The 6,268-nt window shown below is 56.8% G+C and overlaps 1 pseudogene; it reads right to left on the reverse strand.

Annotated features, from left to right (window-relative positions):
* Positions 1–3,381: 3,381 nt before the first annotated feature.
* On the reverse strand, positions 3,382–5,901 carry LOC108298320 (annotated as a pseudogene).
* Between the last annotated feature and the right edge of the window lie 367 nt (positions 5,902–6,268).

The following is a 6,268-nucleotide window of genomic DNA, read 5'->3' on the forward strand; positions in this document are numbered from 1 at the left end:
CATGAGATGGGGCCGCTGCTGTGGAAGCCAGTCTGGCACTTCCTAAAAAGGCTGAACACGGAGGCAACACATGACCCAGCAATTCCACTCCTAGTTATGTGCCCAGAGGAATTGGAAGCAGGTGTTCAACTAGAACCATGCCACAAATGTCCTTACGGTTCATATGACTCACAATGGTGAAAAGGTGGAAGTGACCCAAGTGTCCCTCAGTGGGTGAATAAACACAGCACGGCCCTCCACACACTGGAATGCGACTCAAAGTTGTTAAGAGTTTCTGATTTGCACCTTTTTCATTCAGGATTCACCCACCACTGCAGTCTGAGATTATTGGCATAGCCACAGTCCCTGGATATTTTCTTTTCTTTTTTTTCACATAATTAAATCAGGGTCTCTTCTGCTCGATTCTGTGAGACATTTGGGACTAGATTGTTCTCTGGGCTGGGGCTGTCCTGGGCACTGCAGGGTGCTGAGTGGCATCCCTGGCCTCTACCCACTCCATGCTGGGAGCACCCCCAGTCCTGAGAACTGCAGATGTCCCCAGATATTGCCCAGTGTCCCCTGGGGGCAGGATTGCCCCTCATTGAGACTCCCTCTAGGTTAGGGGAATCCACGAACCCCCAAGAGACTCTTTGTCCCACGACCATCTCTCCTACTGAGGTCCCAGGAGGCTGCACACATTAAAATCCACACTCTGAATGGGGAGAGAGAAGGAGGTGAATTCCAGCAGCTGGGGTGGGGTCCCCCTGGTTTTTGCCATGTGTCCCATTAGAAGCTTATTACTATGAGCAGGGAACAGACTGCATTTTTTCCAAATAATTAACGCAGGTTCTCCCTCACTCCAGGCAGTGTAGACACCTGCTGGTCCATGAGGCAGTGGCTTGAGACAATGGACTTTAGGTGAGGGCCTGAGAGCCCAAGGCCACCCTACATGTTAATTCAACACCCAATTCAACGTAACTCAAGCAAATTCAACTAATTCAACTCAGGCACTGATTCAACAGGAGACAGCCTGGGCCAGGGAAGAGGCCGCAGCCAGCAGCAGGGTTCACCTGTCATCAGAAATTCTTTGTCTGAATTCCTTTGTCCCAGCCTTTAGACATCATCCCTTACCCTGGCTGGTTCTACTCGGCTACAGGGTCATGTTAAGATGTTCAGGGCCTGGGGCACATTTGCCCTCCTGGGCCACGTCCTTCACTCAAAAAAGTCCAAAGTTGGCCAGGCACAGTGGTTCACATCTATAATCCCAGCACTTTGGGAGGCTGAGGTGGGTGGATCACCTAAGGTTAGGAGGTTTGAGACCAGCCTGGCCAACACGGGGACACCCCATCTCTACTAAAAATACAAAAATTAGTGAGGTGTGGTGGCAGGTGCCTGTAGTCCCAGCTACTCGGGAGGCTGAGGCAGGAGAATCGCTTGAACTGGGAGGTGGAGATTGCAGTGAGCCAAGAACACATCACTGCACTCCAGCCTGGGCAACGCAGAAAGATTCTGTCTCAATAAAAAGAAACCCAAAGCTGTATTTTACAATTGTCTCGGCATAAAGACAAACAGAATCCACACCGGAGTCATGATTATACACTCACAAGTATTTTATTCATCTTTTGTCAACTGGATTTTAAAATATCTCCAGGGGCCCTGGACCTGCGGCTTTTGTGCCATGGGAGGCTGGATCCTGCCTGGAGCAGGTTCCTGGCCCTAGTCGTCTCATGGAGGCCTCCTCCCCTCTCCCAGGCTGGGTCACCCCGACGTGAAATGTCCAGCTCCCAGACTCACCTCCTTTGCAGCCTGGGCTGCTACCCTGGAACAGGGTGCTCCTGACATGGAGTGGTGGAGGCCAGGGACGATGCTCAGCACCCTGCAGTGCCCAGGATAGCCCCATCCCAGAGAAGAATTGGGCCCCAGGGGAGAACATAGACCAAAGTCAATCCACTTATTAAAAAGAAAGAGGCTGTGTGCAATGGCTCACCCCTGTTATCCCAGTGTTTTGGGAGGCTGAGGCAGGTGAATCATGAGGTCAGGAGCTCCAGATCAGCTTGACTAAGGTGATGAAACCTGTCTCTACTAAAAGTACAAAAATTAGCCAGGCATGGTGGTGGGAGCCTGTAATCCCAGCTACTTGGGAGGCTGAGGCAGAGAATTGCTTGAATCCGAGAGGCAGAGGTCACAGTGAGCCGTGATCTTGCCACTACATTCCAGCCTGTGCGACAGGGCAAGACTTCCTTTCAAAAAAAAATAATAAAAAAAAAAGATTTTATTTTTATGTATTTTAAATTTTATTTTTTTATTTAAATAAAAAAATAAAGTCATCCAGGCTGCAGTGTAGTGGTGTGATCCTGGCTCATTACAACCACCACCTCCCAGGTTCAAGCGGTTCCCCTGCCTCAGCCTCCCTAGTAGTTGGAATCACATGTTCCTGCCACCACGCTCAGCTAATTTTTGATTTTTTGTAGACACCTGGTGTTGCTCTATTGACCAGGCTGGCCTCGACCTTCTGAGCCCAAGTGATCCTCTCCTCTGCCTCCCCAAGTGCGGGGATTACAGGCATGATCCATTGCACCTGGCCTGAGAGATTTTTTTTTTTAAATCCATACATTTATTCTGTCCCTGCCTGGAGGTGAGGGAAAGGGGATCTGGAGAGCCTGTGAAGGAAGTTGGGGCTCCAGTGGGAAGACAGTGTCCGGGGGCCGGTGGGCTCCGTGGACGGCAGGTCCTGGGGCTAATGAGGAGCTGGTTGGGTTCTCAGAGGTCACGGAGTGCAGGCATGGGGCAGCGAGTAGTGGAAGCCGGCTGCCCCAAAGGCAGACCAGCCCCTGGAGCCCGGAGGCAGGTCCAGCCCACGCCCAGCTGAGTGTGGCCCTGGCCCCCGCTGGGGTCTGTCCTGTCCCCACCCCCCAGGTGGGAAGGCAACAGGCCCACTCTTCCCGGTGGGAAAGGCTGTGCAAGTCATCAGGTTTAAATAAAAATAATAAAAACAACAATACAAAATAAAAAAAGACTGTCTCAAACAAACCCAGGACAAGCCCACCCCACGCCCCGAGTGAGGAACAGAGGTGTCGGCTGCCACCTGGGAGGGGGCAAGGGCCTGGCCGGAGGGGCAGGAGGGGCTGGGGGCCAGTTGGGGGTGGGCTCGGTCCTGGTCTCTGTCAGCAGCAGTTTATAGAGACGCCAGAGGTCTGGGGGGCAGAGGGTGGGGAGGGGTGCGAGGCGCTGAGGCAGGACATATGCTGGGCGAGGCGTTCTCCGGCCACCAGCTCGTCCCACTGCCCTGGGCTGCCTCGCCAGGTGAACAGGTTACCGGAGATTTATTGCACTGTTTGGAAGAGGCCTGGGGCTAATGACAAGCGGGGGCGGCAAGAGAGGTGGACAGGAGGCGGGAAGGCGTCATCGCTTGGTCTCGGCATCTTCTCGGACCTTCCAAATCACCAGGTGCATGCAGGCGCCAGCATCCTGGCTGGAGCTGTGCCCGTCCACATTGTCCTGGATATCTGTCTGAGGTAGTCGGCCATGAGGTTCCGCAGGGACCGCTTGCAGGGGAGGCCAAGGCGGTGGGGGAAGAGCACGGACGTGTCCACTACGGTGCTGTGGATGACTTTCAGGGCCAGGAGGTCGCTCTGCAGGCTGTGTCCGATGAGGATGGCGTCGGCGCCGAACGTGCTCAGCAGGACGGCCTGGACGTCGTGCAGCGTGACACTCGTGTCCGTGAGGCCAGCCTCCGTCACGCCCGCAAACCTGCTGTTGTAGTCCACCACCACGTTGTCCGGCTTCATGAAGGTGTCACAGACCACGTGCACATCTGTGTGGACCACCGAGACACGCGTCAGCTCCAGGCTGTAGGTCACGTAGGACATCTCCCAGTCCAGGGCGTTGATCCCCGGGTGGGCATCTCCGGAGAGTTCTTTCTCCAAGGTCTTCACGAAGCCCTCGGGGGCTCCTCTGGCCGCCCTGCACCTGTTACTTGGCAACCCTGCAGCTGACAGAGCCGTCAGCAGCGGAGCGGCACAGGTACCTGGTCTCCCAGCCTCCGGCCACCCGGCTCTGGCGCAGCCGTCCCCAGTGGTAGTAACACTCCTCATCACAGACACAGCGGCCCAAGGAGGACACGAGGTACTCGGTGCCACAGTGGCAGCAGGTCCTGCAGGAAGAGTCCTTGGGCCTCTTCTCCTCAGCTGTGAAGATGGTGGCGCCCCCGGGCCGCTCTGGGTGCGGGAAAGGGTAGCCGTTCTCCTTGAGCTGGTCCTGGGTAGGCAGGTACTCCTTGAGGCGGCTGTACAGGGCGGCCCCTTTCAGGTCCTCCCCCCGGGGGCTGCTTGGGTGGCTGAGCGCGAAGCTGGTCTTGGCGGCCAACCTGCCCCCCAACTCCACCTCCTGGGACACAACCCTGCGGCCACTGGCTTTGCTGAGGCTAGACACGGCGCTGGGAGCCCTGCCGCGGTGCCTCCGGGAAGCCCAGGCTGGAGTCCGAGTCAGAGTCTGAGTCCGAGCTGAGGCCGGGGACGGTGGGGGGCCACACGCTTGGCACGCTCGGCTCCCCCAGCCCTGTGGCCTCATCCTCACTCTCGTCCTCAAAGAGGTCAGCGTGGCTCAGGGCCCACCTCTTCAGCTTGGGGACGTCCTGGGAGGCACCCTCGTCCAGCGAGCGGGCTTCGCGCTCCACCAGGTTCCCCGACCCCGGCCTTGGCGCCCTTCCTGTCGGGGAACTGGAGGGGGGCCGGGTGGAGCTCTGCTGGCCGCCAGTCCCCGCATGCGGGGCTTGGTTGCCGAGCTGGCCGGTCAGGCCTCCCTTTCCCTGAGCTGGCCACGGGAGTGGCCGAAGATGGCTTGTTCTTGGTCCCTTCTGGCCGCTGTGCCTTGCGCTGGCCTGCGGGCCCTTCTTGTCCACACAGGGCCTCTCCCCCCACCCTCGGCACTTGTCCTTGGTCTTGACCTTCCTCTGGGCACCGTCTTTACAGCTGGGGGCAGGTGGGGCCCCGCTTTTCTTCCTTTTGAGTTTCTCCTCCTTACGGCAGCCCTCATCCTGCAAGGCCTGGGCTGGAGAGCTGGGCTTGGCCGGGGTTGGCTGGCATTGGCTGGCGGTCCCCCACATCGCACCGCACTGCAGTCTCCTTGGTCTCACACAGGCTGCCCCCCTCAGCCTCCAGGCTCTCTTTGGAGGGTGGCTGCCCAGAGGCCTTGCTCTCAGGGTCAGCCCTGGCTTCGGGATTGCTGGCCGTGGTGGGCTTGTCACCGGGGCCCATGGCGGCCTCATCTTCCGAGTCTGAGAACATTGCATCACAACTGCCAAAAGGGTCGCAGGGCTTCTTGGGGGCAGGCGTGTAGGGCTCACTGCCTTGGGGACCCGGGGCCGCTTGGCGGCATGCTCATCCCGGGAGCTGGCCCTGCTGGGGTGCCGGGCAGAGTAGTTGGAGAGCGGGTCATACTCCAGGTCTGTGGATGGCCGGGAGTTGGCCACCACGTACTTGCCGCTGGGAATGGGGCGGTTGTGCCGCCGGGGCTGGCTCACGGCCTTGGGGACGTACTCCAGGGCACCGCTGCCCCCTCTGCCTCTGCCCTGACCCCTGTCCGGGACGCCAGCGAGTACTTGCTGCCTGGCTCGGAGGGGTGGCCAGCGGGGTGGGCAGGTAGCTGGCATTGGAGCTTAACAGGCTGTGGCTGCCAGGGGCTGTAGTGGAAGGCCAGTGGGAAGGCATCGTCACCCAGACCCACGATGGGGCCGGCGTCAGGGCTGCAGGGTGCCAGCGCAGGGGACTCGGGGGCGTGGTGCTCACGGGCCGCCTCCAGCAGCTCCCGGTAGCACCGCTGCGGAGGTGCAGCCAGGGCAAGTAGTCCTCCTCCCCCTCCTTCTGTGGAATCTGGGGGGTCCCTTCCTCCTGCTGGTACCTGAGCCAGGTATGACTTGAGCATTATCTCACCCTTAACAGCATTTAGGGGGTTAACTATTTGTGTATCTTTTTGCTTATTTTTGTTTTTTGTAAAATTTTTTGAACTCTTTCAAATTACATGAACCAAGGAGGAGAAAAAACGTATCGTAAAAAATGGTTCTTTATAGTCCACAGACTGTGTTTTAGTATTTACAACTGTAGTATTACTTTTCTATATGGAAAAAGAAAAAATGTATTGACGTTTTTTTTTTAGAATATAAATAAACTTAACAAGCAACAGTTTTTCAAATCAGTTTTCCCTTTTGTGGACACATTTTCCCGTTTAAGGTAAAGTACTCATTTATACCTTATCTCAGAATACTCGGAATTCAAGTTCTTATTGTATGGTT

This window comes from Cebus imitator, unplaced genomic scaffold, assembly GCF_001604975.1.
Source record: "Cebus imitator isolate Cc_AM_T3 unplaced genomic scaffold, Cebus_imitator-1.0 Scaffold935, whole genome shotgun sequence".
In the NCBI taxonomy this organism is placed as follows: Eukaryota; Metazoa; Chordata; class Mammalia; order Primates; family Cebidae; genus Cebus; species Cebus imitator.